Source organism: Marmota marmota, unplaced genomic scaffold (assembly GCF_001458135.2).
Source record: "Marmota marmota marmota unplaced genomic scaffold, marMar, whole genome shotgun sequence".
NCBI classification, from domain to species: Eukaryota; Metazoa; Chordata; class Mammalia; order Rodentia; family Sciuridae; genus Marmota; species Marmota marmota.
In genome coordinates, this window is record NW_025999913.1 from 19,353,786 (window position 1) to 19,361,456 (window position 7,671).

The window sequence follows — 7,671 nt, forward strand, 5'->3', positions numbered from 1 at the left end:
CTAAAAGGTCATTTTGTCTTGTTTTGTTTTTTTAGTACCAGGGATTGAACCCAGAGGCCCTTCTCCAAATGAGCCACATACCCATTCCTTTTTTATTTTGAGACAGGGTCTCACTAAGTTGCTGAGCCTGGCCTTGAGTTTGTGATCCTTCTGCCTCAGCTTCCTAGCTGCTGGGATTCAAGCATGTGCACCGAGCCTGGCTAAACATTGGCCGAGATCAGATGCTGGGATTACAGGCATGTGCCACCACACTCTGCTTCTTTTGGAGAGAAAAAAAAAATTTGCACATGTGTGCACACTCAGTTGTTCATTCCTGACTCTCCTGGGAATGGCTCTGATATTTCACCTTCAAACATGATATTGGACTTTAACATATTAAGAATCCTACCATTTTGGTTTTACCAAACAGTTTTTTTTTTCATGTAAAATTAATAATAAAGAAAAATGACCTTTTAGCACATTTTAATTTAACAAACTTTTGAAACGTTTAGCTTGATATCATGAATTCCACCTTTGGATTTCCCAATGTCAACATATACTCAGCGTCAGACTCAGTTTGGGCATTTATAACAGAAGGCTTTAGACTGGGTAGTTAAATAACAGAAATTCGTTATTCACAGGGCTAGCGGCTGGAAGTCCAAGATTAAGGCACCAGCAGCTGGTGTCTGGTAGACTTCTTCCAGGCTGGCAGACAGCTGTGTCCTCAGTGGGGTCTTCTATGGTGAAAAGACATGAGTGGGCTCTCATGTCTCCTCCTGAAGGGCGTTAGTATCACCCCTGAGGCTTCTCCTGACCTAATTTCCCCTCAGCCCTCTTCCTTTTAACCTCACCACACAGGCTGTTAGGATCTCAGTATGCACTTAACACTAGGTTTCTTGGGAGGGTATTCCTGGCTAGCCGACCCTGGATGGATCTATGAGCCCGGGAGGTTTGGTGTCATTCTGTGGCTGATTTGTTGAGGTATTCTACCTCCAATCAGGTGAGCTCAAAGCTGCAAATGAACACAGCTCCTTCCATCCCTTCTAATGCAAACAGCATTTAAGTCTTGCTCTTACATCGCTGAAATAGAACCCTTAAAATATTTCTCTGATATTTTGCTGATCTTCATATTTATCCCTCCTTTCTAAGAACTGCTTGTCACAAAAATAGAATAACTGCACTTTGTTCCTTTTCCCTAGAACAACTAGCTCTTCGAATCCAGTAACTGAGAAGGATAGCAGTGCTCTACAGGAATGTGCTGGTTCTGCTCTGCCACCTGCAACTCGGTCTAAAGTAGATCCTCTTGGATACCAGCACCCTCTCTGCAGCCATAAACATCCTGCAAACCACTTTGGGTGATATTTTCAGTGATTCCTCTGAAAGACCCTTGTCATTAGAATCATATTTTTAAAAAGTACCATGAACTTGTAAAAAGAGAGCTGTGATAGCGTGTCTCTGTATTGGGAGCTGATGGCTGGTGAATCGCTCACCTGCTGTGTTGACCCTGCTTCCTACTTTGTGACTGAATGCAGCTGCATTAGCAACTGTAACCTAATCCTCAAAGTGACAGACCATCACTTCTGCCATATGGTATTCCACTGGTCACCCAGTCCAACCCTGGATCAGTGTGAGAGGAAGCTACACAAGGTTACAGACACCAGAGGCACAGAAACTGAGCTGCTGTCTTAGAAGCCGCTTACCACACAGGCGGACAGTTAACTCACCCAAAAGTCTGCGGAGCATTGGCCGAGATCAGGTTCTCTGCTCAGCAGTTTTGTCTAATGTTCCACAACGAGATGTATAGAGGTGACAAGTACTTTTTTAAGAGGTAGGTCCTGATTCTAATGCCAATAAAACTACTTCATTACTGAACTAGTGGCTCTGGGTTTTATTGGGGAAACAAATCCACTCACTATCCTATTTTTAGGATATAAAATTCTATCTCCAGTTAACTAAAGATTTTTAAATTTAATGAAAAAATAGCTATATTTTAATGCATTTTAGTAACTTTTTAGAAAAGAATATAACACTTTGTCAGTGTCAACTTGCTTTGTGAATCTCCTTTATGGACGCCCTTGTGTTCTGGAGAACAACACCAGAGGCAGTCAGCTGGGGCTTTCAGTTGCAAGTGAGCTGCCCAAGATGGTCAGAAACCAAAGATTTTTCAGAGCAACTGAGTTTTCAAAATAAAAGCTGGAGTTGACTATGGTTTCCTTATTTATATGCTATTGGTGGTAAATGATACAGTTATTTTGATAAGATGTGATGAATTATTTGAATTATTATTTGCAGACAAAATAAACATTCAAATTCACCAAATTGATTAGAGGGAATCCTATTTATTGTCAGAGCTGCAAAATCTGCTCATGAGTGATTCTTTCTCTCCTGCTTAATGCAAACATGTGAATTCACTTCCAAGTATGAAAATTTATTTCTCATATAGAGTGTCACTTTTTAAAGAAAACCTCTAACTGGACTTTATAGATCAAATATGGGAGAAACAGGTTTTTTTTTTTTTTCAAGTAAATGAGAGACTTTAAAGGGACAATCAATAAATCCCCTGACATGACCACGTGGTTTTGATCCCTCAAAACTTTCAATGTGATATTTCTTACAAAATCTACTGTCCATTTTAATAATTTTGTTGTCAGCAAGTATTATGAAATCTGGTGGCAGATAATTGCTTACTTACTATTATTTATTTCATCAGAATACTCATGCACACGTGGATTGAGTGCAGTCATGATACGCATGTTTGTTCTATTTTTTCTTTTTCTTGTTCTTTTGTGGTGCTGGGGATTGAACCCAGGGCCTTGTGCATGCAACGCAGGAACTCTACCAACTAGTTATATCTCCAGCCCCTATTTTCTTTTTAAAAAAACCTCACTGAAGTGAAAGTATATCAGAGCATGGCTTAGCTGTCAATGACAGAAGTCACTCTCCTGAATTAAGTACCAGGTTTTGAATACTGAAATAACATTCCTTTGCTATATTGGTCTATTCCAGATTCAGTAGCTGCAGATATGTCATACTTTTAAGTTTAATCTGCACTGTTAAAATTTTCTCCCACGATTTTCTTAAGTCTAGGCAATAAAAAAAGCAATAAAGTTCTGACTTTATTTATTTATTTTTGTGTTACAAAAAAGTCCACCAGATCAATTCCTAGCATTTTAAACTCAGCTGCAAGTGGCAAGAACATAGACATCGAATGGGGAAATTCTGGCAAGCAGTTAGAAGAGACTGTTCACAGTTATAAGCTTAATTTATTTAACTGAAATGCCATGTTATTAATGTTTAATAATGGTGATGTTTAACAACCTTCTTGCTAAATTCCTGAAATTTAGCAAATGGCCCCTGTGACCTGCACTTACTAAACCAGCTCTTGCACCATGTTTGCTCCGCAGTGACAGTCAGCGTGTGAATGTTCAGGGTAGAGTCCTGTGCTTAAGGGAAAGCAAGTTTGTGGTTCAAGCAAACCAGACAGGCATGAGGGCTCCTCTTTTACTATCTCCCCACCAGAATCCATTCGCACTGGAGCCACCAGTTTCTTGAATACTTGCACATCTATTTCAGTCCTGTGCCTGGAGCTGTGGGTGTCCACCCTTTGGATTAGAAATTCCAGTCTCCTTAGCATGCCATGCAAAGTTTTGTGTCAACTGACCTACAGCTACTACCCATGATATCTCCCCACTGCATGCCCGGCTCCTGGAGCCATTACATTAGCCTTTATTGCTCAGAAAAGCCATCCTTGGCCATGCCTCAACTTTGATGACTCAGAATGGACCTTGCCCTTTCCCCTGCATAATACTTAATAGCACCCTCCACCAGACCAGGTTCAAAGATTCATCTCCTGGGGACATTTCCTCTCCCACCTCTCCCTCCAGTCGGAATCAAACTCTTAAGCAGTAGCTATGAGAATGTTGAGTAGGTACATAGTTTCTTGCAATAACATTATTAACATTAGCCCTTACAGTTTTTTAAATGATCCAACTCATTTATTGTTCATTTCTCTATCCAATGAACTCCTGAAATAGTGTCTAGTGTCCCACCCATTTTCAAGTGCCAAGAACAGTATCTGTCACACGTTTATGCTCGGTAACCCTTGTTTAATGAGTGGGTGAATGCTTTTAAGACATCAAGTGTACTGGTATTCCAAGGATAAGCCATTATTTTCACAACATATTTTTCCTTAATAAAATGTTTGATCAAATTCTCTGTTTTCTGTTTGGGACTTTTCCTCTATTCTAGCAATTGGGATTAGCTTCACCTTTTCTTGTGTTACCCTTACCTAGCTTTGATTATAGGGTAATGCTAGCTCATAGTATTCTGTAGAAGTTCCACCTGTTTACCCCTCCACTACTATGCTAACACATCCCCAAACATCTGGCAGCCACTGATTTTTTTTTCTGGCTATAGTTTTGTCATTTCCAGAATGTCATTAAGTTGGGTTCGTACAATATGTAGTCTTTTCAGAATAACTCATTTTAATGGGCAATGTGTATTTAAGGTTCATCCATGTCTTTTTTTGTCTTGTTTTTTAGTCAGTACATAGTAAGTACTCCATTTGTATGGACATAGAAGTTTATTTATTCATTTACCTATTGAATAACATCTTGATTGTTACCGATTTTGTAAATTCTGAACAAAGCTGCTATAAGCATTTATAGGTAGGTTTTTGTGTGGATATATGTTTTCAATAGATTTGGATAAAAACCGAGGAACACAACTGCTGGATCACATGGTAAAAGTATTTAGCTTTATAAGAAACTGTCAAACTGCCTTCCAAAGCGGTTTCACCCTGTTGCATTCCCACCAGCAAAGAAATAGCTCCTCTTCCCACATCCTCACCAGCATTTGGTGATGTCCATGTTTTGGATTTTAGCCATTCAGACACATGTGAAGTGATATCTCACTGTAGTTTTAATTTGCAATTTCATAATGACATATGCTGTTGAGCATACTTCCGTGGGCTTATTAGCACATCCTTCCCAATGAAATGTTCACTGTTTTCATTTTCTGTGAAAAATTCATGGTGTTTGTCTGCTTTGTAATTGGATTTATTTTTTTATGTTGATTTTTGAACATTTTGTATATTCTCTATGTAAATAAAGTCCTTTGCCATTTGTGTCATACCTCTTAAAATTCCAAATTCAAGGTTTTAGCAGGATTGGGTCCTTCTAAATACTCTAGGGGAGAATTTGTCCTCTGTCCCTTCCCTAGTTCTGATTGCTGCCAGGAAAATTAGGCACGATCCCAATTCTGCCTTTGTCTAAAAATTACCTTCTCTTCTGTGTGTCTTCTCTGCTTCGGTCTCATATGAAGACACTTATCATTACTCATCGTTGGCTTTGAGGTTGACTGGGGCCCTTTAGATGGTATGAGATCCTGCCATTACCCATAAAGTACTCAGATACAAAACTATAGTATAAGTGTAACCTGAATGGCTGGCATCAAGAGGAATGAGAAGAAAGGCTCTAGGAATGAAATGTCTTACATTCAGGCCTTGCTATGATAGTTCTAAGGGGCAAAGTCCTCAACGTCCATAACATTGTTATATTCCAGGGGAAGGCAGCCAGCTTAGCTTTTACTCCCAGCATCACGGGATTTCAGTGTTGCACCATGGTCATATATTGCTGGTTGATTAACAGTGCTGAATTTGCTTGGACCCTACAAGAAAGTATAATTAGAGTTGGAAAAGACTATAGGGTGTTAATTTTATTCCTGCCCTACAGAAAGACTTTAAATTCAAATCTAGTTAAGTATGATCCAGTTTTGGTCAGCTTCAGGATTTCAGAAGAATCGTGGGTCAACAGAGAAACCGAGTGTCCGTCCATTCTGCTGCTCTCACAGGGTCTCTCCCTCGCCCTCTCTCTTCTCCTGGCTGCCATGTACTTCTCTGCCACACCTGTCCGCCATGAGGCTCTCTCTCCCTAGAGCAATGGAATTGGCAATCATGGACTGAACGCTCTGAAACTGTGAGCCAAAACAAACCTCCCCTCCTCTAGGTTGTTCTTGTCAGGCATTTGGTTCAGAGAGATGAAAAACTGAGAACATAGTGTTTGGATTAATCACCCCATAGGATCAGGATGTTCTGATGATCCCCAGAGTTTCTCAAAGGGTCGTCCATACCCCCTTGTTTCACTTGTAATTTGTCATTTAATTGCTTTATAGTATCAGGAGGAAGAGGAACATCCCATGCTTTAGCTTCATTTCATGATCCTTCTGTACTCCCTATTTGTCCTACGGCATTCCCTGGTTAAGAACCAGGCTGTCTAATTTCACCAAAAAGAGCGATGGGTCGAGGGGTGGAGCTAAGAGCAGATACATTTAATTGACCAGGTGCTGGGGCGGGGGTTTTGTTGTTCCAACTTTAAAGTCATTGCTTCAGTTTACAAGAGAGATTTGCTTACAAATGAAAGAAACTCATCATTGAAATGGAGCAAGTAAAAATGGAAGGGATCCCTTTAATCTCCCAGGTTTGAAAATCCTCAGAAAGCTCCTAGCGGCTGAGCTTGGTAGTCCTCCCATGCTCTGAACCCCTGGCGAGGCCCAGCCAGTGCAGTCCTTACTGAGAACACTGAGTGCTGAGCTGACTGCCCCGGGGACATTCCCCAACATCCCAGTCTTGTTCCAAATAGCAGGTCATTAACCTCTTGTGAAGCAGGATACCTGAGAAAGCAATAGCACAGGATAATTTAGAATAGAAACCTCAGAATCCTTCCACAGTGGCTCTTTGTTTCTGAAAACATTCATTCTGGCCGTTGCTTATGTATGTGTATTTCTGGGTGTGATTCATATAGAAAAATGTATTGCTTAGTTTATGTTGTAGAAAAAGGATTCAAAAACTCAACTCTGCTACGCAGCTCGTGTATTTGAATTCTGGGTATTGTTGCTCTTTGCTATTGCTCCCAGGTTCGATGTTTGGAGTGCCTGACTCACAACAGTGAGACCGTTTCCTTCATATTAGAGCAAAATTGCTCCCTTAATCCCTCTGCTCTTCATTTGCCCACTTTAGAGAATAATCGGGTACATTCATTCCCCCTCTGGGCTTTAACATGAAGCTTATATATCCTTGTTTGTTCCCAGTTTCATTTGTTTTTAATCCCCCTTTTTTATATCATCCTACTGCAATGAGTATTCATCTATTTTACTGTTTATTATAGCTTTCTGAATATATAAATGAAAAACAGCCAGCACTCAACTAAAAAGCTCTACTTTGTTTTACTTATTAAAATGCCTTTGTAGAGAATTTGAATTAATTGAGGATGATAGATCAACAGTAGCATTTTTAAGCACCTGCAATTATTGCATTGAATATAAGCGATTTACTGAAATATTTTTTGAACTGTGACCACAGCTCCTCCTCAGAAGCTGTGGACATCTCAAAGAGAACTGTAATTTCTAAAATAAACATTTTTAAAGACACAGATGTTAGATCAGTTTGAGGTGGCTAAGGGAACAAAGCACCAGGAAACCGGTACCACCTGTCAGTCATCGGAGTCTCCTGACTAATCCTGAAAGGACATGGAGATCAGCAAGGTCCCCTGACCAACCCCAGGAGGACAAGGGATCCTAAAAACCTCCCTTTCCTGTCCCAAGACCTCCTTTTCTGCCCTAAGCCTGATAAAAATTCCAACTTTGTTGAGCCTGGGTGCAATTCCCCCGACCCGCTCTGTTGGACTGGAGGATCTC